Consider the following 26058-nt stretch of genomic DNA (forward strand, 5'->3'; position numbering starts at 1 on the left):
AGGTTGGAGGGGAAAAGTGATCCATCTGATCACTGCTCCATGCCATAATTGCCATCAACATTTTCATTAGCGCAGTTATGGGTGGCGCAGTGAACACAGATTCCAACGCACCCTATGGTGGAAGCATGGAAACAGGAGATGTACTTGGAGAAGTAACTTAAGTTAATTATCCTGATGATTTGCATTATCCATGATAAAGCAAGCTGCAAGCATGATTAAGTGTTATTTCTTTGCTAGACTGGCATTTGGGTGCAGCCAGTCTAGACATTTCTTACTGTGGCATGATATTTTTAATGGGCTGCCATACATGATAAAGCAAGCATGATATGTTATTACATGATAAGTCTTATTACCTGGTGTGGCAGGTCAGAAGGTAGACAAGAACTCATGTCTTGCATTTTGGAATATTCTTTCTTAAAAGAAAAGTGAAAAACTACTAACTTTCCGTGAGCTATGGATTTTCCCTACCTAACACAAACAAACTAGGGTGCTTGTCAGTCATTAGTGAGTCCAAAATGAAGATCCATCCTCTGTTCAAACTGATCTAAGCTGTTCCTGCCACTATCAAAACAACTAGGGCACATGAAAATGGCTCCCTTCTCAATTTCTCTAAATGGCTCCCTTCTCAATTTCTCTACAATATCCGTTACACATGGTTTACCCCTTTTGAGGTTATGCTTTTCTCTTTTCTTGTTAGTTAAACTTGAGTCTGTTGCTCTATTCAATGCCGACTCTTTACTTGGCTGGGCCAATTATGGCTGTTTCCAAAATTACTCAATCTCCGCCAATGCTTGATAGTTACTGGGACAAGTATGAGGGTTCCAATAATGATTCCCACTTCTCCTCAACTCTTTGGGCTTACTCAGATGAGTATGTGTGTTCAAGTTCTGATTCTTACTTTCCTCCAACTCTGTGGCTCTACTGGGCCAAGTATGAGTGTTCCAATAATTTGTCTCCTTGTTCTCTATTATTCACTCTTTACTGAGACGAGTATCAAAGTTCCAATAATAAGTCTTTAATTTCTCTGTTCCTCCTTTATTGAGATGAGTATGAATACTCTCATATAGATTTCCACTCTTAGCAGGTAACCTTAGCATCAGGTCTGCACTATGCTGACTAGGATTCTACCGTTTGTTATTCTTGGCATCCCTCCCGGGTCTCCAGCCTGCCCCCATTACCTTTTGCTCTAATGGTTAGCATCACCAGGCCTTCTTTCAGGACAAGATCCTCTCTGCTGTTTGTCAGGTATGCTTCTCAGTTCTTGGTTTCCTTCGCTTCTTCATTGCTTGCTTCGTACTGTAGTCGGGTAAGTGGTCTCTGCAACATTGTTAGACTTCCCAGTCTACTGGTCTCAATCACGCCACCACTTCAGATTCGGTTGCACGTCTGAGGCTTCCGTCCGTCAGTTTCTCTCGCTCTGGGTTTCTCCCGGTTAGGGTTTGGATGCCAGCTACACTCCAAGCTTAGAAGCAGATCCTCCCGCTCTGCGTCAGCGTTGCTCGCACAGCTGATTTGAAGCTTGCTAGCTTCACACTCTCTCTGGACTCCTCCTCCTTGATTTATGATGTAGTGCTGGAACTTCCCCGGTGGAGTACCCACATCCTTCTTCTCGGTCAATTGAGTACTCTGTATTGCTCGCATAATGTTCTTCTTAGTATCAAACAAGTATTCCTTTCCAGGTTTACTTAAGGGTGCTCCATGACAATAACAAAGCTGAGCTTGCTCTTCATGTTTTCTTTGGGTGGAAGTCATAAGTGATGGGTTACAGATGAGTGATTTAGGGAGTTCCTCTTCAAAACGCCAGTCCTTAGCCCCAAAGGAGAGTCTCTCCCGGTGATGTCCCACTTGACATTTATTGGCAGAGCCAGCGTGGACATGTTTTCTTATAGTATAATTATGTGGAAAGCACAAATCAGTACGTTCTTATATCAGAATACTGGCATATACATAAATGCTGCCAAACTGAACATGTATGGGCACAGACAGTGTGAATGTTTTAATACTGCCATATATTGTGGGCAGAGGCATCATGGAAATGCTCCTGCGCACTGTTGGTGAAGTGCAGATGTTGGATTTTTTGGATTAAAACCAATTGCAAATTGGCTTTTTAACCAGTATTTCCTAAAGTGTGCTATATAGTGCACCATTTTAATTCATTATTCAAACGTATTTCTTGGGGATGGAACCACTTTTGGTTGGTTCAGACTCCCTTGCTATGCTCTGGCATATTTATGGGAAATGCTTACACCTCTCCAATTAACTTAATCACCAGCAGTCAATGGGTGAGTGGCTGGTAGGCGGATGGGTATGAATGTGTGCATTCAAGGCTGGGGCCCAAGCAAGGGGCATTGGAACATGGATGTTGTCTTACATGTTTTGCTGGTATTTTTAGCCAAAGTCAACTTGATGAATGTCACTACATGGAGGAGGGGGTGGGAGTTTATAGCACAATGGGGCAGGTGGAATGGACATTTTCTTTCTTTGGCATTCTATTTCTTACATAAGGGGCAAGGCCAACATGATCAGGGGCGGCTCGTCCATAATGGGTGAGGGGGGAGTCGACCCACCGGGTCTTGGCCCCCTCTCACCCATTTTGGAGGAGCCAGCCCAGTGAAATACAAGCACTCCCTCAGTCATTTTTTCAGTTACAATTCCCTAGCCGTGCATGATCAATGAGCCATGCAAGGCTGGGGGAGTTTTGCTTCCCCAACCCTGCATGGCTCATTGGAAATGCTGGCTGGGGAACTGCATGTCTATATGTGCAAGGAGGCGCTCTTGTGCCTCCTCGCACATACAGAGAGCAGGCTGGAGTGGGGCGTCTCGTTGCCCCATGCACAGGCCCCTTCACACATGTGCAGAAACCAGCAAGCTTCCAGATTCCTGATCATGCTAGCAGGGGCTTGAGCACTGGCGAGGAAAGAACCGCAGCAGAAGGTAAGTTTGTTTATGTTCATGTTTTATTTTCAATTTAAATTATGTGTATGGATGCGTGCATGCTTGTGTTAGACGAATTAATGTCTGATGATGGATTCTGGTGTAAATGAGAGTTATTGATGTGTGCATGTTGTGTAAATGTGTGTTATGTTAATTTATTTATTATTTAAATATGTGTGTGAATGGGTTACGAGTGAGCACATGATGGATGTTCATGTGACTAAAACGGAGTACTTGTGTAAACGTGTGTGTGTGGGTGTCTGTATACTCATCATTTAAATATGTATATGAGGCATGTATGCTTGTGTTATGAGTGAGTGCATGATGGGTGATTGTGTGAATGAGAGAGTGCTGTATGTATGTTGTGTAAATGTGTGCGTTTGTATGTTCATGTATTTATTATATAAATGTGTATGGAGGTGTTAAGGGCAAAGACAACAAGAGAATGTTCATACGTGGGGATACTGGAAGAGCCAGCATGAACATGTTTTCTTATGGTATCATTACTGTGCATTATAATACTGGCCACACACAGAGTTGGCCGGTACATTTAGGTGTCTGGACTCGGGCATAGCCCCTTCTTTCTATGCAAGGTGATAGATTTAAGGTTTGATTAAAACACATTCTTCCATTTTTTGCCTACTGCAGTGTTTGCCTGCAGTAACATGATCATGCACATTGCACATGTATGGTGGTCCAGGCATGCCCGGAGTGTGGCGCGGCCCATGCTTTGTTGCCAAGTTTGGGGGGTATGGCCCTCGGCATGACTCGCAGGGGGCCCTATATTTTGTGTTACGCCACTGGTCAGTGTTCGATATATTTTTTTATATTCGGTGTAAATGTGTAAAGCGCCCATCCGACCATGCGGCACTATTCATTTTAATACCTTTCACGTATCAGAACGTGTTAATTCAATATCCACTTTAATAACTGTGAAGCATGTTTCGGGTTGATGTTCTTCCTACCCCTTCATCAGGTGTACCTGTGGCTACTATTCATTATCCTTGTGATTCTACCCCACACAATACTCCTGGCTCCTGCTATCTGCTCACCACCTTCCTAACTTCCATCCTACCCCATTTCCTCACTTGCTCCCTCTTAATTCCATTCTTTCCCTCACGACTTTCCTGTTGGAGGTTTACACCCATTGCTCCCCCTTGACACCAGCGATCCCACCCCCCACCCCTTCTTGGCCCTCAGGGTAAACTAGTTACAGTCAAGAAGAGACTGGCTGTAATTTTCCAAACGCTGACCAGGCTCATATTTTTCGAGTCCTGTACATCCATATACCCAAAAACTCCATTCTGGGATTCTTTGCAAACTTACGTTGAAGACATTAATTAAGCACTGGGGAAGCCATTGATTTGGAGAAGAAACGGCCTGTCCTTTTAGGAACTCGCTCTATACCATTCCACCCGAGGTCATCAGGGTATTGCACAGCAAGCTGACCTCAGAGTGAGAAAAGAGTATGCTGCAAATCCTCCATGATGCAATGCACTGGAATTTCAGGACATACAAGTATAAACGGTATGCAGTGATTAAAGCAAATGGAAATAACAAGTAAGTTTTATAACGAATAATTAATAACAAAAAAATGTTGTTTACAGTATATGTGGGCTAAGGGATTAAACCGGGTGGGGTGGAGTAATAAAGCTAGGGGAACAGGGGGATTAAAAGTTGTAGTTATTTATTTCATTAGTTATTATCACATGCAACCGTATAAACAAGCTAGTAAAACGGCCGCTCAAGACAACTACAAGTCTAGGAACATTTTCTTGAGGGTTAGACTCCAGCAGCAAAGGATTTGTCACATTATGTGGTGCAGGTACTCTTATGTTCCAGGTGTATAGAAAGGTACGCTTTAAGGGGCAAAGGTATACGCTTTTGCCTTTTCAATTTGAGCTGCCCAAGCAGGGTTTCTTGAGCTGCACAGGCAGGGTTCCTTGAACTGCACAAGCAGGGTTTCTCCATCAGGTGCTTGCTGTAGATTATTTTTGGGGCGCATTTGGAATATTTTGTGTTAAATGTTCAAGCTGGAAGTCTACGGTGATGTCTATCTGCGATTATATTGGGATTCTGCAAACACGGCATACTGGAATTGTGAAAATTAGGACTACAAGGAATTTCCAAACTGTGAATTTATTGGGATTTTGAGTATTGGTAACGGCTGTATAATGGAATTGTGCAGACTGACTTTTTATTGGAGTTATCCAATCTGCGAATATATGGGAACTGTGTCACAGTCACATTTTAGTTTTCTAATATTGAGCACACTGTGTCAAAGTAGGAGCCTACTTTGTTTGTCAAATTAGACACTAAAATGATGTTGGGTCATATCACACGTAATGACAGGGCTTGGCAAATCAGAACATTGGGGGCTCATTACAATTTTGGTGGTATCTCGGCAGTAATACCATAGATACTGCCAAACATTATTACCCTTACCACCACTTGGTCTGGTAGTATTACCACTGGTGGTATTACCTCTAGCGGCAATAACGCTGGATTACAAGTGGTGGTTTGGCATTGTAACTCCCCATATTATGGAGCCCACGTTTGGCAGTATTACCACCGGCGAAATTACCCAGTAGTAATACTACCAATTTTTGGTGGTAAAGTGGAGGATCTACTTCCAGCATGAAGCTGGAGGTATCTCTTCCACTTTACCTCCAACAATCGGCGGTATTACCACCCGGTAATTCCACTGGTGGTAATAATGCCAAACGTTGGCTGTGCAGGAAAAATTGAGGTAACAGAATTATCTCCACTTTTTCCCCACACCGCCAAACTTGGAATGAAGCCCATTTTGTATCATAAAATGCAATCATGCCGTGATGCACGACATATCATGACCTAACTTATGCCATGAGAGATCTTAACATAACATATCATGGCATAATATATCAGGGATATGTCATAAAGACGTACGATGTGACATATGACACGGCCTACAAATCTTCCACTGACCTTAGCAACAGTTGCCCTACCACAGGCAAGGCTGGTGCAGCGATTCATGCTGCCTCCGGCAAAGTGCTGGTGCCATATTGGCACCCCCTTCCTCCCAGTGCAGATTTTACCTTTGAAGAGCCATTTGTGTACCCTGTGGTGCCTCCCTGATGGTGGAACACTAGAAAGAAGCCCAGTACAGCTGGTAAGAGAGCTCACGGTCAGTGGTTGGTCACAGATTGGAATCCTGGCAGGTCTACTCTGCCCCTACTCCTTCAGAGGTCATTACCCCCGTGGTGTTGGGGTCCACAACGAAGCTGTTATTGCCCAAATACCACAGGAATAGTAAACATTACACACGGTAGAATCAGCCACAACCAAAGATCCAACCATGAAAAAAAAAGCTGAGAAAAGAAGAAACATATCTCTGGTGCATTTTACAGAGGAAATACTCGAGGTCAAGCCTGCCATGACCTGTCATGGAACAGCCCTCTGGCAAGAGGTGACTGGATCTTTGCATTCTAGGTACTGGGGCACATTTCCTCCTAGAACTCCCTAATGTATTTGACGCAGCCAGAAAAACTCTGAAATCTCCGATAAGCACTGTCCAGGTCGTTTAACGGTTCTGGAGCGTCAGATGGACCTGGTCAAGGCTCCAGGACTCTGTCAGCCCACGCTACTCTCCAACATTTCTATGAAGCTCCTAGGAATTCTCCAAGTAACATCAGAACAAAATAATACGCCTCCTGGGGAATGCCTGGCGAAAACACAGCAATGTATTGGAGAAGGGCACCTGAAATGGAAGCCACAAAACGAGAGAACTTGCACCTTAGCTCATCCCCTTCAAAACCGTTCCTCTGAAACTTTCTGAAAGCACCCCCACCAGAAGGTTCTCACCCCCCCCCCACACCCTTGCACCTAGAGTGAAACCAGATGGCAGACTCCATATTTGGCCCCAGGTTAAAGCACGGAACATGATGAGTTTTAATTAGCGTTGCAGGCCCTCTGGGTGGAGTTCAAATCATCCCTCCTGCCCCAATAAAGCAAGATGCAGTAGCACCTCATTCCAGCCCATGTCCCCCTACATTGGTCCTACCATGGAGACCCTTAAAGTCTGACACAAACAGCCTGTTTGACATACGATACCATAACCGGGGTGCAAAGTGGGCGAACTCATGCATCCCGGGCCATTGTATGCACCTCTCTAGGGTCGCACAGCCTGGTTCCAGCTGGATCCTGGGGTCACGCCCCTTCTGCCCCCCTGCCCTGGGGAGAGGGGAGGCGAGCCAGGCGCAGGGGGCCGGAGGGGCAGCCTGCAATGCCGCCTGACCCTCCAGCGCCCCCTGCATGGGCTGGGCCATCCGCTAAGCCATCTGGCCAGCTCCTCTGCCCCACTGACTTCACGGGACAAGTACAAATGTCTGTAGAGAAAAGCTGCACTGGGATTAGAAATCATGAGCATTGAGAAATCACTAGTGCAAAAGAGATCAGCGCACGAGAATCTACGTCCCGCCGGAGACGCCCCAAGCACCACCGCTGCATCAGCAAAAGACGGAACGGGTTAGCGTGTACGGATCATGTATCCTTTAGCCCTCATGACCTTCCACCCATAGCCTAGCGCAGGGGCACTCCCACAAGCAGTATTTTTGTTTTTTTAAAAGGCTACAAAAGGACGCACAGAATCTTGCCCATGCGCTTCCTTTGGTGGTTCCATATCTTTCATTGATTAAGTCTGAAGACCACATAGGTCTCCACCTCGGGCAGTAAACACCTGGACGGTCTTTAAAGTGCGTGGCACACATATGGAGTTGGCCTAGTAAAGGGGGTAGCTCTCCAAGACCTTCTATTTTCTTACGCTTATAAACCTGCTCTTGAATGGCACGTAACACAGGGGGCAGTGTGTTCCATAGGGTGGGTGCCCGGACTGAGAAAGTGCTGCCTACCCATCCTCTTCAGCTTGAATTGTATTGGTTTTCAAAAGGAGGGCCGTGCAGGAAACCAATGAGCGAGACGGAGAATAATGGCAACATTTCTGACTAATAAAGATGCGTGCAAGATGGAGCCCCCATTGCCACCTCCGCCCACTGCGCACTGGGAATAGCTTGCTTGTCCATTTCAGGGTCCTGGCCTCGCTACTTTGACACTCCTCAGAGCCCGAAATCGATTTGCACTGAGAGAACTGTCGACTTGTTGCCCTTGCAATATCAACAAACGTACGTACAGGGCATAAACCTCACGTTTCATTAGAGGAAAGCTCAGGCCACAGTCGGTTACCGCAGACCAAAGGATGAACCCTTATATTGAAATGTAACCCTCTTCGGTGTCCTTCCTTACAACGCTTGAGTGCATTGGGTTTCACAATCACAGTCCCTAGAGACTTCTTCATTCAACCAGCTCAAGATGTCCATTTCAGTTAGACCAATAGTATCAACTTGGATTTTTTCTAATTTTCCACCCCCCCTAAAGTATCATTGTGTGTATTTTTTGCTTGGCTGATGCCAGTAGACTACCGCCCACCACCTTAATGGATAATATCCGATCCCAAAGTAAAGCGGACAACGAATTAAACCACAAACATTGTAAATACGCTCAATCACACAGCACAGCTGAGTCGAAGGCCCTGTTCTCGATTCTGGTGGGTGACTATATAAGCTGAGCAGCGATGACGCAGAAAGAATACGAGAGAAAGATTCAGTGGGCAGCATCAGGTACACACGCACAATGCGGAAGCTGGTGTGGGGTGTAAGGGGTTGGTGTTGTGGAATATCTGAGCAATTAAAAGGAGTGAAAAGGGGTCTAAATGTGTCCCTCCTTTGGGTGGGGTGTACGGGAGCCAAGAACTCCTGAGCCTCCTGTTTGAGGTAAAAAAAAACATTATATACGTCTTTCCCTGCAACGCTGGAGCACCTTGAACCCCACATTTAAGGAACCTACCCACACTGTTGTCCTTCAAAAAAAAAGCCCTTAACGGCCATTTCTTTGAGGCCACCACCCGTGAGCCCTGCAAGAATAGCCTGCCCTCTAACAAAACGTCCACACAGCACCGCACAACCCATATCTACCTAGACCTACCACGCCAGACTTCTAAACCACAAACTGCATTGCCACCATCCTCTGCAAGAAGGTCACTCACTTTGCCTGCAATCTACTGGATTGTCTATGCCACAAAGAGGTAGGATGTGTCAGGAAGGGAGGTTGGCAAATAATGAGAGCATGTGCACACACATACACACACACGTATTTATAATATATTGTTTGTGCATAGCACCCCCACTTCAAAACATTAGTGGCTGTCCATCCTTTCAATAGGACTCTCCACGTGTTTTCGTCAGTGTGTTAGTCATATAGCCCTGTATTATGAGGCCAGATTCAATTGTAATTCACCCAATAGTCTCGCACATCCCACCCGATAGCACAGCACCCATTGAAACTGTCAATCACAAGAATTCACATGGATTCTGTTCCTGACTCAATGCCGCAAGTACTCTGGCACTGATGCTTTGCATCGATGCCCAACCACCCTGTTATCTGTGTACCAGTGTACAGACACGTCACGATGTTCTACGCTTCTGGGCAGAACTTGCATTTTTCTGTTGCATTTAAGGAATAGGCACCCCCTCGAACTCTCCTTGCTTTCTCACACCTCCAACTGGGGGCTTTCTTCTTTTTGCCATCGGTGGCGATTAATGCCCACCGTGGCTGCAGCCTCGTTCCTCCAGCCTCGTTCCTCCATCCTCTCAGATTGAGCGTGTAGTCGTGGGATGGATTTCCTCATGGTCTGTGTGGACTTTTCACAGTAAGGCTGGTTTCGCAGTGACGGGCCGCGGTCAACCAACCAGGGACAGACTAGCCATTCATTTAATCAGTAAAGCCTGATGGGCAAGCTGATGATTTAGGTCTGCACCGACCATTTCCAGAGGTTCTAAACTGGGCTCCGCTGGCATGCTGCCTGGCCTTCTGGTGCCATCAAGGTCCATACTTACCCCCCAACAGATATCTGGATGTTGGAATCCAATCCAACCACGAACCAGTGTGTCCGATATGGGATAACCATGCTTCTGCCGTATGAATGCTCATCTCCAGTCATGCGCACTTGTAGGACTATGCTGCCGAATATCTTTCCCGCCAGGCCCAGTGACGTCAACATACTCTGGTCCTTTCTCCTTCTATGTCTTAAGAGTACATGTTAGCAATACATTTTCTACATATACCTATATGAAAAGATTTGTGTAAAATAGGTTTTTATTAAAAAAATAGTGTGTAAAAGGTTATTTAAAAAAGAAAATCTCATTTTTTTCATTGTTTTACAACTAAAATGGTAGATGAGTTGGGGCAAGGCAATATTGGCTGGTGGCGGGTAGTGGTACGGCGGGGGCGTGTTCTCCCCCCGGATTTTATGGTAAACTTGTTGGTAAAAAAGAAGAAAAAGAATTCAAAAAAATAAAAATCAGTGAACATTCGAAGAAAAGACATGGAACCATATGGAAACAGTCACTGGTAGATTACATATAGGTTTTGAGGTGCAACCCAAGATTTCCCCCCGAACCCTCGAATCGGTATACCCCCTACATAAATGCCCCCCTGGAGTAGGAACACTAGACCCGCGTCAAGGCGCCCCCTTCGCGCGGCTTTCAGTGCCGCCTTGTGCTTCTCCCACCTTCGCGAGGTCCCACTGGCCCTTGGGCGGGGGGGGGGGGCGAAGGGTCGCGAGCAGACACCCCTATGACACTAGCAGTTTAAAGCAGATCTAGTCAGTCTAAGAGGTGCAAACCACCCCACTTGCGAGAAACCCTACCTACACGAACGAGAGCCAAGTCCTCAAAAAGCAAAGGGGTTTCCGAATACGAAGAGCAGGGGCGAGGCTCCCCTGCATTTACGGACAAGCCACTTATAAAGCGGCCAAAGTACAGCGTCGCGGATGGCCGCTGGGCGCTTAAACACGTGTTATTGTTTCCTAGATAAAGGGTTCTCATTTTAACATGGTCGGAAAGATAAACGGCTGAGTCGGCTCTTGCCAGGGTTCCAACGTGTGATCTACAGGTAAACACAAGACCTCGGCAACACCCGGCGCATAAAGCCAGCGAGAGGACGATGGAAACTTCAGCGCGAAGTGGACTCATCTCTCCCAGGCGCCCCCTTGCCCCATCATCACCAAATGACGGAGCACAAGTAACACCCGTTATTCTAGCGCTGTGAAAGCCCAGCACCTCCTGTGGATGGAGGCATAGAACATAACAAGCAATTGCTGGGAAGTTTTGTTTGGCATCGTAAATAATAGTTATACATATTGTTAGTAGTATTTGTGTTCTAATACAAGTCTACAGATCAGAATAAGAATCCGGGACTTACCTATTGACGAGGGCCGCCGAGTCTCGCGGAGGCTCTATCCAGCCAAAGAGTGAATTATTTTCCTTTTCACAAAAGGCTCCACGTTCGGAATGGGAAAAGCCCTTTCCCTCTTCCCGGCAATGAAAGCAACTGCGCACAGTCCGCGCCTCGGCTTCCAGCACAGCACCCAGGATCCCCTTTCTTAAAAGAGAAAACACATCGCCCGCGTTAGTCGTAAAATGCACAGTGTGGGTGGGAGGGGGCGCGGGAGGGGGTGTCAGGGAGATAAGGAGGTGAGGAGGGAGGGAGAGCAAGGGAGTGGGTGGTGGAAACGTGCTGAAATGAGGAGGGGTGGCTCGCTAGGATGGAGGGCAGGAAGATAGCAGTGAGGGCTAGAATGGGTCACTGGAAAACACGGAGATCAAATATACCATATATAATGGACGAACATACAGACATACTAGGACAAGCATTTAGACCCGCTTAGCTACCTCCCTGCTTTTGCAATTCCCTTTCCCACTGTCCCTCCCTCATACTTCATCCTTGCTCGTGCTGGCCTTCCTAGCAGACGAAGGTCTGTGGATCCTGGGCAGGGGCATAATATGCCTCAGACAAGTATTCTGCGCTTTGATTCTACTATGGTGGCTAAATGGCGCAGTGCAAAAACACAGTAACATAACAGAAGGGGAGAGAGAGCAAGGGCTTTAAGTGAGCTGGGGCTAGCCAGGGCTCAGCCCTGGCAGTCTCCAAATATTGCTTTTGAGCCAGGGCTCTGCAGGGCTCTCTGAACTGACTTTCCTGACCAGATCTCTTCATTGGAGTTATGTAAATATAAAGCTTAGTGACAATACTGCTCTTCACCAGTTGATGTTACTATCAGTCATGTTTATAATTACAAGGTCACTTAAATATATTTTGTATTAGGGTGTACAGGGTCTGGGGCTTGCCTGGTTCTAAAGTGTGTTTGGGTTCAATTATATATGAATATGTACATACATAAATTATGAGGTTACATAGCACCAGGATAGCTGCAGTCTGGGTAGCAGGGATTCAGCCCCCTCTCCCCTAAAATCACAAGTTAAAATATTTTGGTTGCCACTGTTCTGCGCTTCTCTGAAAATTCATATCCAAATGAAAAATTCAATTTGACAGCTCTTGTTTGCGTTGTAATGTATTTAATGGTAGCGCTATGCCGACACGCGTTTCGACCACTAGTCATTCTCAAGACTTCATAATTGTGCTTTTGTTTGTAAATCCAACAGTGAAAAGTTGCCATCAATTATTGATCCAATAATGTTGCATAAATCATCACAACAATTGCAAAAACAAATAATGTTTTGCCATAATTGATATCAATCAATTGATCATGAGGTAATCCACACACCAGATAAACACAATCCAAATGATGTTATTCCCATTGATATTATCCATCACAATTAGGTAAAATTTAAATAGAGTATTAAGAAAAGAAATATGTAATAGAAAAAGAAAAGGAAAAGACGAGAAAGAGAAAATTATAAAATATCATTGCTACATTGCACACTAATAATATTATTATCTAATCTTAATCTCTTTATATCCCATCACTAATGTGTCTAATGGTATCTAGTCAATTAATCTAAACCCATTCCATCTAATATCATTCCATCAAAATGGTTCCATCAAAAAATGTCCATCTAATGCATGTTTTTGGGGGGTAAAGGGTTAATTTTTGTTCAGGTGCATTTCAAAGGGTAAAAAACTGGGTCTTGGGGGAGGAGAAAAAAAGAAAAAAAAACAAAAAGGAAAAAAATGCATTAGATGGAAATTGTTTAGATGGAAACATTTTGATGGAATGGCATCAGATGCAATGGTTTTAGATGAAATGACCATAAACCTCTCTTAATAATACTTACAATAATTTAATTCAAACTGAATGAACGGAGCTGTGCAACCGCACCACTGTCTGGGATAAAGATATGCGTGTCGTCTATCACCACTTGCAACCATATATCGAGGTTATGTATATTTCCCATTGAGTAATGTGGTGAGTAAACATGTAATCTGTTAAACTCGCCAAGGTCTCTTCAGCAAAAAATAATGTTTTGGTGATACAATATATCGTATCTCTAATAATCTGTATAAAAAAAAATGGAAATTTACTTCCAATTTACACATGCCAAGTTGTGATCGATGGATCTAAGATAGCCCACATTTAAATGTAGGCTATGTTAGAGCCCTCAATCATGACTTGGCATATGTACAATGGAAATTAATTTCAATTTTTTATACAGTTATTATAGATAAGATTTATTGTATCACCGAAACATGATTTTTGCAGAAATATCACAAAGAACCTGTTAGGAAGAGGCTATGCTGAAGGGATAATGCAGGGAGAGCTTAGTTGGTAGATGCTGAGGGTAGGTTGGAGGGAGAAAAAAAAGAATATGGGTGGGTGAAAAATGCTTCTGCTGAGGGGAAGGTGGAGGTACAGCTCAGACAAAGAGCAGACATATGCTGATGTGGTAAAACCTGGATGGAGGGTTGGAAGGATATCTAGGATAATGTGTGTTAGGAAGATACGGAGATGGTGAGAGGAAAGAGAATGGAGGGAAAGGGGACCATATCGATAAACTGGATGGTAGGGAGTCGATGATATGGTAAGAAAAAAGTGGTAGAAAGTAAGGCAATGAGCCCAGGATAAAGTAGAGTTGGGAGAATTGAGGATAGAGGATAAGAAATTGAGATGATGAAAGAGTGGTGGGAGACTTAGGAGAACAGGTGGGGTGACAAGTGAATAAAAGAGGGAGAGTTACACATATTGGAATAAAGATGTTGAGATATGGCAGGGAAGGATGGAGAGAGAACTAAGAGCATTGTTTTAATTATGCTGCAGCATAATGCTGGGATGGGAGGTACGAGGGTGGGTAGTAGGAAAATAATGATATGATGGGTGGCTGTAAAGATTTTAATTGTAATGGGTTTTTATAATGCGCTTAATACCCAGAGGTTTTGTCACGACCCTCGCCCAAAACCCCCTCTGGCAAACCCATTGGCCAGGTGGAGTCAGGACTTCGGCCTCTAGAGCCTGGCATCCACTTCAAAAGCCTTCATGGGGCCAGTCCCGACGCCTATGGCGCCAGGCTCATACACCATGAAAAACAATGTGCTTGGGAACTACTTTATTGTATTGTCAGCCAACATGGAGGCATCCACATAGCTTGGTGCCTAAGAACCAAGCTATGCGGTCTAGTGTTTTGGGTGTGGTAGCCTAGGGACTACTTTTCCTGGACCATTTTGTTGGAGCTATTTAAACCACACCCGAGCAAGACAACATGCTTTGCGTTACTTTGCAGCTTGCAACGTGACGCTCACTGTGTCCAGCTATTCCCTCGAACCTCGGAGAAGCAGAACCTGCAAAGAGACAAAAGGAACATCATTAGCAGAAGTATCTTACCTGCAGTCTTCATCTTTAAATACTCGCAGCTACTGAGAACAGCTTCCTCGAATCTGCACGCCTCCCGGACAGAACGACCTGAAAGAGGAAGATAGAGGCAACATTAAAGAAAGCAGTAGAGACATTTACAAATTACGAACTGCTCAAAAGGCTTACCTGGCTGGTCTCCTCTCGGCTGGCACGACTCCGGACATTCCACTCACGCTGAAGAACACTGCGACCTACAAGGAAGGAAAACACAGGTTAGCAAAGCCAAGACTTCGCAGCGCTGCGCATAGCGCTTACTTACCGCGTCATAGCGCTCTTAATGCGTCATCATTTACCAGCGGGGCTCAACCAAGCCAGTTCGCTGCGCTGAAGCTCTGCATACCTAAGGGAGAAAAAAGAGACATTTTAAACAAAGAAAGGCATGCAGGATAGCAACAAAACTAAACAACAGCAATACGACCTACCTGAACAATATCAAACTGGCCGGCGTCAGTGAAGTAACTGGACCGCACTCGCCCATGAAAGACAACGCGCCCCTGCAAAGAAGGGCGGACGGAGAGCACGCCTAATTCTACCACAAGGTGAGGAGAGGGCACCAGAGGGACTGAAATTATACAGGGGTGGAGGGAGGATACTTGCCTCAGTCGGTCAGTCTTGAACACAGTCCTCCTGTATTTTCAGGCAGAACCTTCCCCGCAGACTACATCAGGGCAAAGCCTAGAAGCATACCAGCGAGTAACCCGGCTGGGTGGCGTGCCTGTGGATACCAGCTGAGCGTTACAGGTTTCTAAGCAGGGACCCCGGGATCGAACCTGTGTTGCTCCGTGTCGTCTTGCTTCTAAGACGAGCGCGTTGCCTCGGAGCTATTTTCCTAGGACAGATAGCTAGGTTGGGTGGTGGTAGCGAGATGCTTAAATGAGGAACGCTGTAGGCAGAGCAAAGGTGATGATGGTAGGAAGATGGTGAGGCGATTAGGGAAGGGAGAAGGAGGAATCATGTGCTAGGTGTTGTTAAGATGCCTATATAATGAATATGGGTGTAGGGAAAGTTATGAGGGGTGATATGACAATGATGAGATGAGGAGTATAGAGTGGATGCAGATCTCATGAGGGCAATCAATAGGGAGAGCTTTAACATGTGATAAGAAGACAACACAATGGCCATTCTGTGGAAGGAAAGCTTGGATGGATGATGGGAGATAATTGGATGAGGGGAGAGTGGAGGGAGATCTAGGAAAACGAATGGCTGGAAGATGCAGAGTCAAATTCCTGAATTATGAAAGAATATGTGGTGAAAAGATGTTGAGACGAGGATGGGTGCGATTTAGTGGGATTGGGTGCTGCAAAGTCTCTAGTTCACAATCAAGTGTTGATTTGCGATAAACCTTCGACTTCAAACCTCACCAAACGGACACTTTGTAGGGTGCTGATCTAAAAAAGTTTTAAACTGCATTATTATGACACGGAAAAGGCCTTTTCACCTACATCTCCCATAAAGGGAATCTCCTCTATTAGCATCCATATTAAGCACCTGCATGTATGTATGGTTGTTGCTTTTGGATGATAACAGAACGATCCCAAGCGTCATGGTTTGAAGCCTAGTCCGGCAGACTCACTCTCTCCCATCACCCCCCAAATGATTCATTGAATCCTTAAAAGTGGGTAGTAAAAGTGACAACTATTACAGCACTTAGAAGCAGGAGGAATCCTCATGAAGTGCTAGCTAATTAACCACATTTGTATTATTGTTACTTTGCACAATTGTAAAACAGGTTAGTGGGCAAAAACGTGTCTGCTGGTAAGGACGAAGTGAAAATGGCACCTATTTGAAACAATTTTACCACTTGAATTTGTTGCTTATTAGAGTCCCTACCTTCCCAAAGCAACACTGCAACATCATGTGGCATGCACCTTAATGTATAAACTGGTAACACAGATTTCCGAAGCGGGACTCTCTGCAGCTCACACATAAGCTCCAACAATCACAAGAGGTTCATAGACCGATTTTATGTAGTTGCGAGTATAGGTGCTGATTAGCCACCACCCACCCCTGGGGGTCCAGAATTCTGCAGCTGCCATTCCGCCCCCTCTTCCTGCTAGACACATCTGGGGGTGGGAATGCCCCCCCCCTTGTAAAGTCCAGAGCAGAAGATAAAATATGGTATTCTGAACGTCCTACGATTATTCATTTTATGATTTCAACAACTTTGTATGTTTCCGGCAGTTGTTTATCAAGATCTTTAGCCGTCCCACAAGGTCATCTTTAACCAATGAACAGTGACCATAATAAGAAACAAGAATTGGCAATGGCAAAAGGCACTTGCCAAACACAGCCGTAGTGGTATTACTGGCCATTTATGGTAGCGGGGGCAAAATAATGCAAGTACCTAGGCATCTAATGGTAGTACCTGGCAAATGCTTATACTTCTAGACGAGACAAAACTGTTGGCTTTGCCAATGCTTGTTATAATATTGCCTAGTTATGGGCTGGTGGTATGTGTGATATTTATTGCATGTGGTACATAATTTTGCACAGGTGGAAGTTAATAGGTGGGCATTCTCCCTACCTTTGGAAATGTCTCTTGCTTGGGCTGATGTGAATTGTGTCATGCACAGCCTTGACTATTCATCACCCTCTACCGGGTTTAAGCTGCAAGGTGAGCAATGACTTCTGTCTGCCTTAAATCCATCTCTGCCCATATTAAATCGTGCTGAAAATCGTTATGGGGCTACTATATCTACCAAGATACTGCCATTACACTTTGGCAGACGACTGTACTTGCCCACTGTATCTTGTCAGCAATTGTTATTTTAGCCTGCTAGACTACTGCTCATGGCCTATTGCATCTTGTCAGCAATTGTTACTTTAGCCTGCTGGACTACTGCCCATTGCCCATTGCATCTTGTCAGCAATTGTTACTTTAGTATGCTGGACTGCTGTCCACCTATTGCATCTTGCCAGCAATTGTTATTTTAGCCTGTGGGACTACTGCTCATTGCCTATTGCATCTTGTCAGCAGGTGTTCTTTAGCCTGTGGGACTACTGCTCATTGCCTATTGCATCTTGTCAGCAATTGTTACTTTAGCCTGTGGCACTACTGCTAATTGCCTACTGCATCCTGTCAGTAATTGCTATTACACTTTGATGAAACCTGTTTTTGCCCATAACAAACTATCAGTAATTGTTATTGTAGATCGTTGTAAATCGTTCTATGCCTATTGCATCCCGATAGAAATTGCTTTCACAGTCTTGTATCTTGACACAGTCGCCATTTGCCCTCCCACTCTGCACAACTGTACCACCTTATCAGTCAAACTACTAGCCTAGTGACTCAACTAGCTTACCATTCCCGCTAGTCATGCCTATCTTAAATGCGACACCCTTGTTTAACCAGCCTAGTCTAATAAATGCGATATTGGCTATACTAAACTACCATACTCCTACTCGTATCAGCAATGTTTGATATGAACAAGAATTGCCAACTATGCAACCTACTGTTGACTCTGCCACATCACCTAGTAAGAACGATATATCTATCTCCATGTCTACCTTACTACCTCACCACAATGACGTAGTACCTACCTACTTCCTGCCTTCTTGCTTACCACAATCTACTACTCACTATACAGCTAACTATTCTAATGTCCTTAAAACAATCCAATGGATGCAGCGGCACACCACTAAACCTATTCCCAACCAACCTTGCCCATCTACAATCCGTAACCTTAGACTAGGCTCCAGATTTAGGCTAACCTTACCAGTCTCTAAAAACACAGCCCCAATCAAACCTAATTCTAGGTGCACTATGTCTACCTTGAAAAAACCTTGAACACCTCCACAAAAACAGTCAAACCTCACCCCTCACGCTCTTCCAGTAACACAGTATCACACAGCCAACCTAATAACACTAACTCCCTATCAAAGGAGCACTCATCAATGCTAGATCACTGACGGCGCATGCGCGAGACATTGTTGACCTTATCTCTAATCAGCTTGACTTCTTGGCCGTAACAGAGACCTGGCTGCACACGGCAGTTGGACCCTCACTATCCCTAACCATTCCATACAACTACCTCATGACAAGTCTTGACAGATAAACCTCCAAAAGGTGGGGGAGTCGCTGTCATATCTAAAGCTCACCTAGGTCCAAGAGCTCTGCCATTTGTTCCTTTCTCATCAGCAGAGCTATAATCCCTGAAGCTCCCACTTCCAGCTTCACACATTTTAAAAATTCACCTCCTATACAGACCTCCAGGTCCTATCCTCAGCTTCGAGGATGATTTCTCACAACTCCTCTCCACTAATACTAAACCTGGCTCACAAATGTTACTTCTTGGTGACTGAATCAAGGTCTCCTAGATGCAAATGATAACACTGCCACCACCATAGCCAACTTTATAGCAGAACTAGGTTTCTCCCATTGTATTACTAACCCTACGCACAATAAAGGTAGAATCCTATACTGGATTGCGGACCTCAATTGTGATACAAATATCCTCACCAACTCAACTCGCGCCTGGACTGATCGCCATTTTCTCTCATTCACCCTACAATCCAGCATTCATCTAAACGTACCTACCGTTTTAGCACCACAAGCACTAACCAGGAACAAAAAGAACATAACAATAGAGAACCTATTACCTCTTAAACAACCCATCCTTAACTACTCAGCCACAAATCCAGACCCCTCTACATTTGTAGATCTATACAACTCAACACTTAGCCATGCCATTGACACCATTGCTCCTTTGAAATTGCGTAAAGCCATACCCCAAGCACAACTTAATTCTTGGTTTACCCAAAGTCTCAAAACTCTACTCAATAACAAAAGAAGAGCAGAAACCGTGTGGAAAAACCACCATTCAGCCAGCAACAAAGACTTATTCGCTAAAACCACTAGTTGTTACAAGTCTGCCATTCTCCAATCCAAAAGTGACATACATAATAACAGAATCGCTAACGCCAAATCCAGTACCAGAGAGCTTTTTACCATCCTCAGAGAGCTTGAAACACCTACTGCCCCCACGGAAACTTGCTCCAAGGTCAAGGCCTGGTGCACTAAAATACAGGCAGCCCTTCTAGACAAAATTTTGATGTTACAATCCAAAATTCAACTTGCACCTTCCATCAGCATATTAATAAACTCCACATTCAAAACTACCACAGTCCCTCCTAACTTGAAAGGCACCTGGTTCCTTCCTCTGCTAAAAAAAAAAGAACCTTGACCTACATATCCCTACAAATTACAGACCTATTACCACTGTGTCTTTCTTGCTGAAGATTCTGGACAAGGCTGCGTATTTACAAATAGAAGCACATCTAGAAGCTAAAAATCTTCTAGGCCTGCAACAATCTGAGTTTAGATCTAGACACGGAACAGAAACTGCACTGTTAGATTTGAAAACCCAAATAGATGACCAAAAAGGGGAAACATATCACTCCTTCTGCTGCAAGACTTATCCGCCGCTTTTGACCTTGCCAGTCATGAAGTCTTGTATGACCATTTGATATCATCAGCCCACTTCCCTGACAAAGCTATGGCCTGGATACAATCTTTCCTCGATAGTACAACAATGAGAGTCTTCTCTCCTACAGCCTTGACGGACCCAGCACCAGTGACCTGCGGAGTACCACAAGGGTCTGGCGTCTCACCAACGCTGCATAATATTTTTTATTAAGCCTTTGTTTGATGATCTGGACCACTTGGGTGTCACCCACACTAACTATGCAGATGACACTCAAGTCCTCATACCCATCTCTGGGAATTATGACCAAGACACCAAACTACTAAAAATATCATCATTCAGGCATTGATGGCTACCCATGGCCTCTGCCTCAATGATGAGAAGACAGAATTACTGCTCACTGGCTCCCAAGCTAAACTAAACAAACTTGACACCAGATACAATGCCTTTAACATAGACAGCATTAATATGCTGGTCTCTAAGGAAGTCAAGAAATTAGGCTTTTATCTTGACACAGCCTTAACCTTAACGAAGCAAGTAAATGTGACAGCCTCTGTGACAGTCTTTACTTGCAAGCTCATAAACGCTAGCAGACCTTTCCTTTCAACATCAAGCTGCTCTACTCTAGCCGGAGCACTTTTCTTATCCAAATTGAATTACTGTAACACGCTTTATCTAGGAACCAACAAGCAAAACTTGAGCAAACTTCAATTACTGCAAAATAATGCGCTTAGATCTGCCTTCAATATACCAAGATCAGACCACATTTCCGAAACCAACGTAACGCTCGCTGGCTCTCGATTAAGAACAGAATATCTTTCAAAACTCTCACTCTTACTCACAAGTGCTTTTCTAACTCAGCACCTAAATACTTGACAGCTAGATTCTCCAAAAACCAATCTGACCGGTCTACCAGAGCTGCTCAATTACACTGTCTCAGAGTCCTGAGATTCAACCTCCAAAAATCGGCGGTAGTAGCTTCCCTGTCCTAGCATCCAAATTATGGAATTCTATACCCACAGCCCTAAGAATGGAACCTTCGTTATATCAATGTATGACCCTTGTAAAACAATTGGCTCACCACCCAGGAGATTCAATACACCTTTATTCCTGAGACTTTCTGAATAGCTCCCACCACTACTGTACCTACAACTGTATTACTCAACAATGTATCATATACTTTATTGATATATGTCTGCCTGCTGCTCTACTCTATGCTGTATGTTACCCCTTTGATCTACTTCACCTTGGCACCTGTACTATACTGTATGTACATATGTCATTTTTGGTAACCTGTCATGTACCTGAAGCAATACGCCTGAGACTTTCTGAACAGGTCTCACCTTCACTATACCCACAACTGTATAGTTCGTCAATGTATTACCATATCCACTATTGGTTAGCCGTCTACTTTATATTTCTACTCCATCACCGTTTATAACCACCTACATCTTCTTCTCATTGTTACCTGTAATATATTGTATCTACGTTTTGTAACCGCTTATTGTAACCTTTCATGTACCTTAAGCAATGCGCCCAGTGTCCTGAGGGTCAGGTGCGCTATACAAATAAACAATTGAATTCAATACAGAGATTTCTAACCACACATTTAAGAATGCACTCTGCCACACAGAGTACATTCCTGTCCAGAACTACACCACAGAATTCCCACTGCCCACCCACCACAACATGATATGTCCGAAGATCCACTCTCCCAAAAACCCCTACAAATTAAGCTGTTTTGTACCACATTTCTCAATTTCCTTAAAATACTCTCCTGAACTGCGTAATAGTGCCTCCAAATGTCTCATATTCCCTTAGATACACGCACACGCGTGTGTGTATATATGCACATGCTTACTTTAACACAGTCTCAGTCTGTCTCCCCCTCTTTCCCTCTCCTTCTCTCTTTCCCTCTCTCCCTTTCCCCCTCCCGCTTTCTCTCTTGTCTAAGTTATCAGCTCAACCCCTTCCATTGCCCTTAGAATGTCTTCATATATATCGGCTACGATGTCACTACGAAAGCAAAGAAGCCTCAGTAGTCCACATCTCTGGGATTTACCTTCCCAATCTTCTGGGTGTGTGGATGGTTGCCCAACCTTTCTTGAGTGTTACAAGGGAGATATGTGAGCACAGTCTTTGGGATGAGGTTCCATTACACTGACTGCATGTGTCTGGTGTGACAAGGCTGACAGGAGGGAAATGGAAAATGGAAGAAAAAATGAAATAAATATGGAGAAGCCCATCATAAAGAGGTACATATGCCAGAAATGCACTCTGAGTAAGGAGGATCCACACTTTAGAAGGAGGCTGAAAAGTTCAGATTCATGGTCCTGGCATGCCCAAGGCATTGCAGGGAACTAAGAGTAATATTGGAGGTGTAAATATGGTATCCAGCATCACAGACGTGACTTTTCAGAGTGGACATTTCTGTTCCATTTGCCCAGTCTCCAGGCACTCTGGTGGATCTGGAAGAGAGTGGGTGGGTTTGGTTAGTAGATCTGGAAGAGAGTGGGTGGGCTTGGTTAGTTGGGACATATTTGTAATAGGCGAGCCTGTAAAATAATATGATCTTCATTAAAGGGGTCACACAGATGATGAAAAGAAGATTAATCCCTCTGGACCTCTACAGGTAAATGGATCGTGGGTTCGAACGGTTTATAGTGATATTTTCGAATTACATTATGTCGAAAGTCATAATGTCAAAAAAAAAGTCGCATTTTTTTTTAATGTCTATTTGTGTTTGTTTTTTGTTTGAAATGGGGGTTCCCCGAGCAACCCCCCTTTTTTGTATTTTTTTTGTTTTACCCCTTTTTTTTACTCGCAGAACCCAAAAAAAACATGTAAATAAAAAAATAAAACATTAGAAAAAATGTCGACATTTTTGTCACTCGACAATGTTTTCGACTTTTTCACTGCACACCGGTGCAAACTGGTGATTTTTGTTCTGTTAGAAATAGTCTCATCAGACAAAAGTTTCTTCAAGCTTCCGGATTAGTGTATTGTGGTTCCCTGTGTTAAAGGCTGCTGAAATATCGAGGAGTAGGAGTGCTGAGGTTATGGTGCCATCCGCTGCAACGTTAAGACTATTCCAAATGGAAACGAGTGCCAGTTCGATGCCTCTCATAGGTTTAACAACCAACTTTTGAGCAATCTAGTAAGTTATTAGTCTCTACATGTTCCAAGATTTGCCTCTATATGTAGCGCTCTAGAATTCTGCCCTGCTATGGTATGTTTGAGGTAGGAAAGAAATTAAAGTGGCCATCAGGGTCTCTAGCTGTGATTTAGTAGGCAGTCTTGCACGTGTTTGATACAATTTCTGCTTCAAGTGAGTAGTTCATTAATTTGGAAAAGTAGAAAGCTTGGGTTTCTTTGTTAAAGATTTGTTTGCATTATGTTCAGAGTCAATTGGAGAGCAGGCTTTGTTGCCAAGATTTGCCAATCTTTTAAAGTCTGGTTCAGATATTGTTTTAAAGCAGTTTGTCAGTGAGGTTGTAGGCTGAATGTCACTGACCAGGGTTTCAAAGTTGCTTCCAGTTTCATTCCTTCTTGACGACTTGCTGTGTAGTTAGCACTTTGGAATTGGTTGGTGATTCAATCACATAGTTTTTGAGTAAGTGAAGGTACTTTGCTACAGGAAGCATGTTTTGATTGATGTATTGATTGATTTGTATCGCACTTATCCCCACAGGGTACTGGGCCGAATTCACTGCATCTGGGTGCAGATGATGTCAAGATGAGTAGTTAGCCAGAGGGGTAGGATTGAAGAATTGAGTGGCAGAGAATGTGTGGAAAAGAAATGTTTTTTCAGATTTTGCTGGAGGGTTAACAGTGAGGTCAGTGAGAGGAGGTGAACTGGAAGTTTGTTCCAGAAGCAGAGTAATAAATACTAATAAGAGTATCTTAAAGGTTATATGCGGATGGGCAGGTGACAAGTGCAAGGAGCATCTAGGATCAGAAACAGAGGAGAACTTGGGAAGATGAAAAATGAGGTGAATAACAAACTAGTTGAAGTTGATGCAAAAGATGGCTTTGGAGACCAATAAAAAGCAATTAACATATGTGCATGGCCAAATATATTCTAACACATTCATTGGTACTAGTCATGGCCTTCAGTTATAGACAGTGGTCACAACCTTCATCCATGTGCACTGAATATTTTAAAACACTAACAGGCTACGAACAATAGATTTCGGCCTTTACCAGTGGATACAGCTTTCAACCATGTCCACTGTATATTATATACACTGGTCAGGCACTAGCCATGGACTTTAGCACAAAACTGGCCAGTGGCCACACTCATTGGCTGTGCCCACTATATATTCGAACATATAAATGGGCCACTAGTCATGGCCTTTGAACTTGAGCAGTATGTTCATCTTTTGGCCATGTCCACTGTATATTTTAAAATAATAAAATGCAATAAGCGATGGCCTTCGGCCGTGCCCACTGTAGATTATACTAACTAACTAGCACTAACTAGGCACTAGCCATGGTCTTCAACACAATAATAGCCAGTGGCCACGCGATTTGGCTGTGCAGACTGTATATTCTAACATATTAATGGGCACTAGCTATGGCCTTTAGCCATGGCCACTGAATTCAGCTTTCAATGGTGCCCACTGTATATTTTAAAATAATGATGGCCACTAGGCACGGCTTTTAACCATGCACATTGGTATTTCTGAACACTAACAGACCACTAACTATGGCCTTTGGTGCTGGCCAGTGACCACAGCCTTTGCCATGGCCATGTCCATGGCCTAAATTTAAAGTTTTCATGAGCTAACTTATAAATGATGTTATGTCTAATTCCATTATTGATGTAATCAGTTATATACAATGTAATTAGTGTTATCCCCAGTGATATGATCTGTAATGTCATCTTTGTGGTCACAGACGTCACAACAGGGGGTACGATGTTAAGTTGGCTTTAGCTGAATTTCAGTGGTTTTGTTGCATTAAGTTCTCACCTTAACGTCGCTGCAACTAAAGTTTTTTTCCTTGAATTTCAAGGTTTTGTTACAATGTATTGCTCACCTTAAAGTCCCCACACCGAATGTTTTTTTCCTTGAATTTCAAGGGTTTTGTTACTCCATAGATTTTTAGAATTCTTTCACACCGCTAGCATTGTCTTCGGCCATGGTCAGTGGGCACAGCCTTACAACCAGACCACTAGCTATGGCCAAAGCCATGGCTGGTGGGCACGGCCATACAGTACCAAACCACAAGCCGTGGCCTTCGGCCATGGCCGGTGGGCATAGCCACTATGCATTTTAAAACACTTGCAACCCATCGCTCAAAGACGTTTATCAATAACAAACGGATTCTGTCCTGTTTAGACAGTGGTATTGTTATGTATAAAAGATTGCAGGCTTTGAAAACTCACAATATTTTTTAGGCAATGCACAGTGAGAGAAAATTATTTGCAATGGACCACACACTTTGTTTAAGGAGCGTGCTCCAAGCCCCTTGCTTTATTGCTGGTCTCTTGGTGACTGTTGTGATACATTGCACAACCCAAACTAACCACATTTAAGCAGTGCGAAAATTGGAAGAAAATTACTGGCTGCAAGAATAACACATGCCAAGGTACCTTCTGCACCCATAGCGAAAATCAAAAGTTGGCACCCATGAATATATGCACAGTTAGTGAGCATATATCTTAATGTGAAATATACAAATGTAGTTCAATAGACCTACTCCTTAGATGAAAGTGCGAAAGACAAAACCACAGTGGACTTAAAAAAAAAAAAAAGTAATGAACACCAGAAAAATAACGTGATAGAGGAAATATTCCAATAAATATGCTGGCAAAGTATAAAAGGTGCTCACTTTTCAAACCCAGCAATCTGTCATGAAATATTCCCTGGACTAAATCCCAATACGAAACAAGTGCTTGTGATCTTGCGAGTAAGCATCTGCAGTGGGAACATGACAACCCAAGTAAAATCCTTGTAG

General features: G+C 43.9%; 1 protein-coding gene across 7 annotated transcripts in view; it reads right to left on the reverse strand.

Moving 5' to 3' along the window:
* The window catches only part of LOC138576642 (excitatory amino acid transporter 1-like), a 718046-nt gene that overhangs the window by 320416 nt on the left and 371572 nt on the right, over positions 1-26058 (reverse strand). For 4 of the 7 annotated variants that reach the window (XM_069649571.1, XM_069649574.1, XM_069649570.1 and 1 more), the window contains one exon: positions 11230-11409. The exons of the other annotated variants lie outside the window; for them this stretch is intronic. The gene's annotated coding sequence lies outside the window, so the exon portion shown is untranslated. The remainder of the gene's footprint in view (positions 1-11229; positions 11410-26058) is intronic. 7 annotated transcript variants of the gene reach the window in all.

This window comes from Ambystoma mexicanum, chromosome 1p, assembly GCF_040938575.1.
Source record: "Ambystoma mexicanum isolate Mex_15411 chromosome 1p, UKY_AmexF1_1, whole genome shotgun sequence".
In the NCBI taxonomy this organism is placed as follows: Eukaryota; Metazoa; Chordata; class Amphibia; order Caudata; family Ambystomatidae; genus Ambystoma; species Ambystoma mexicanum.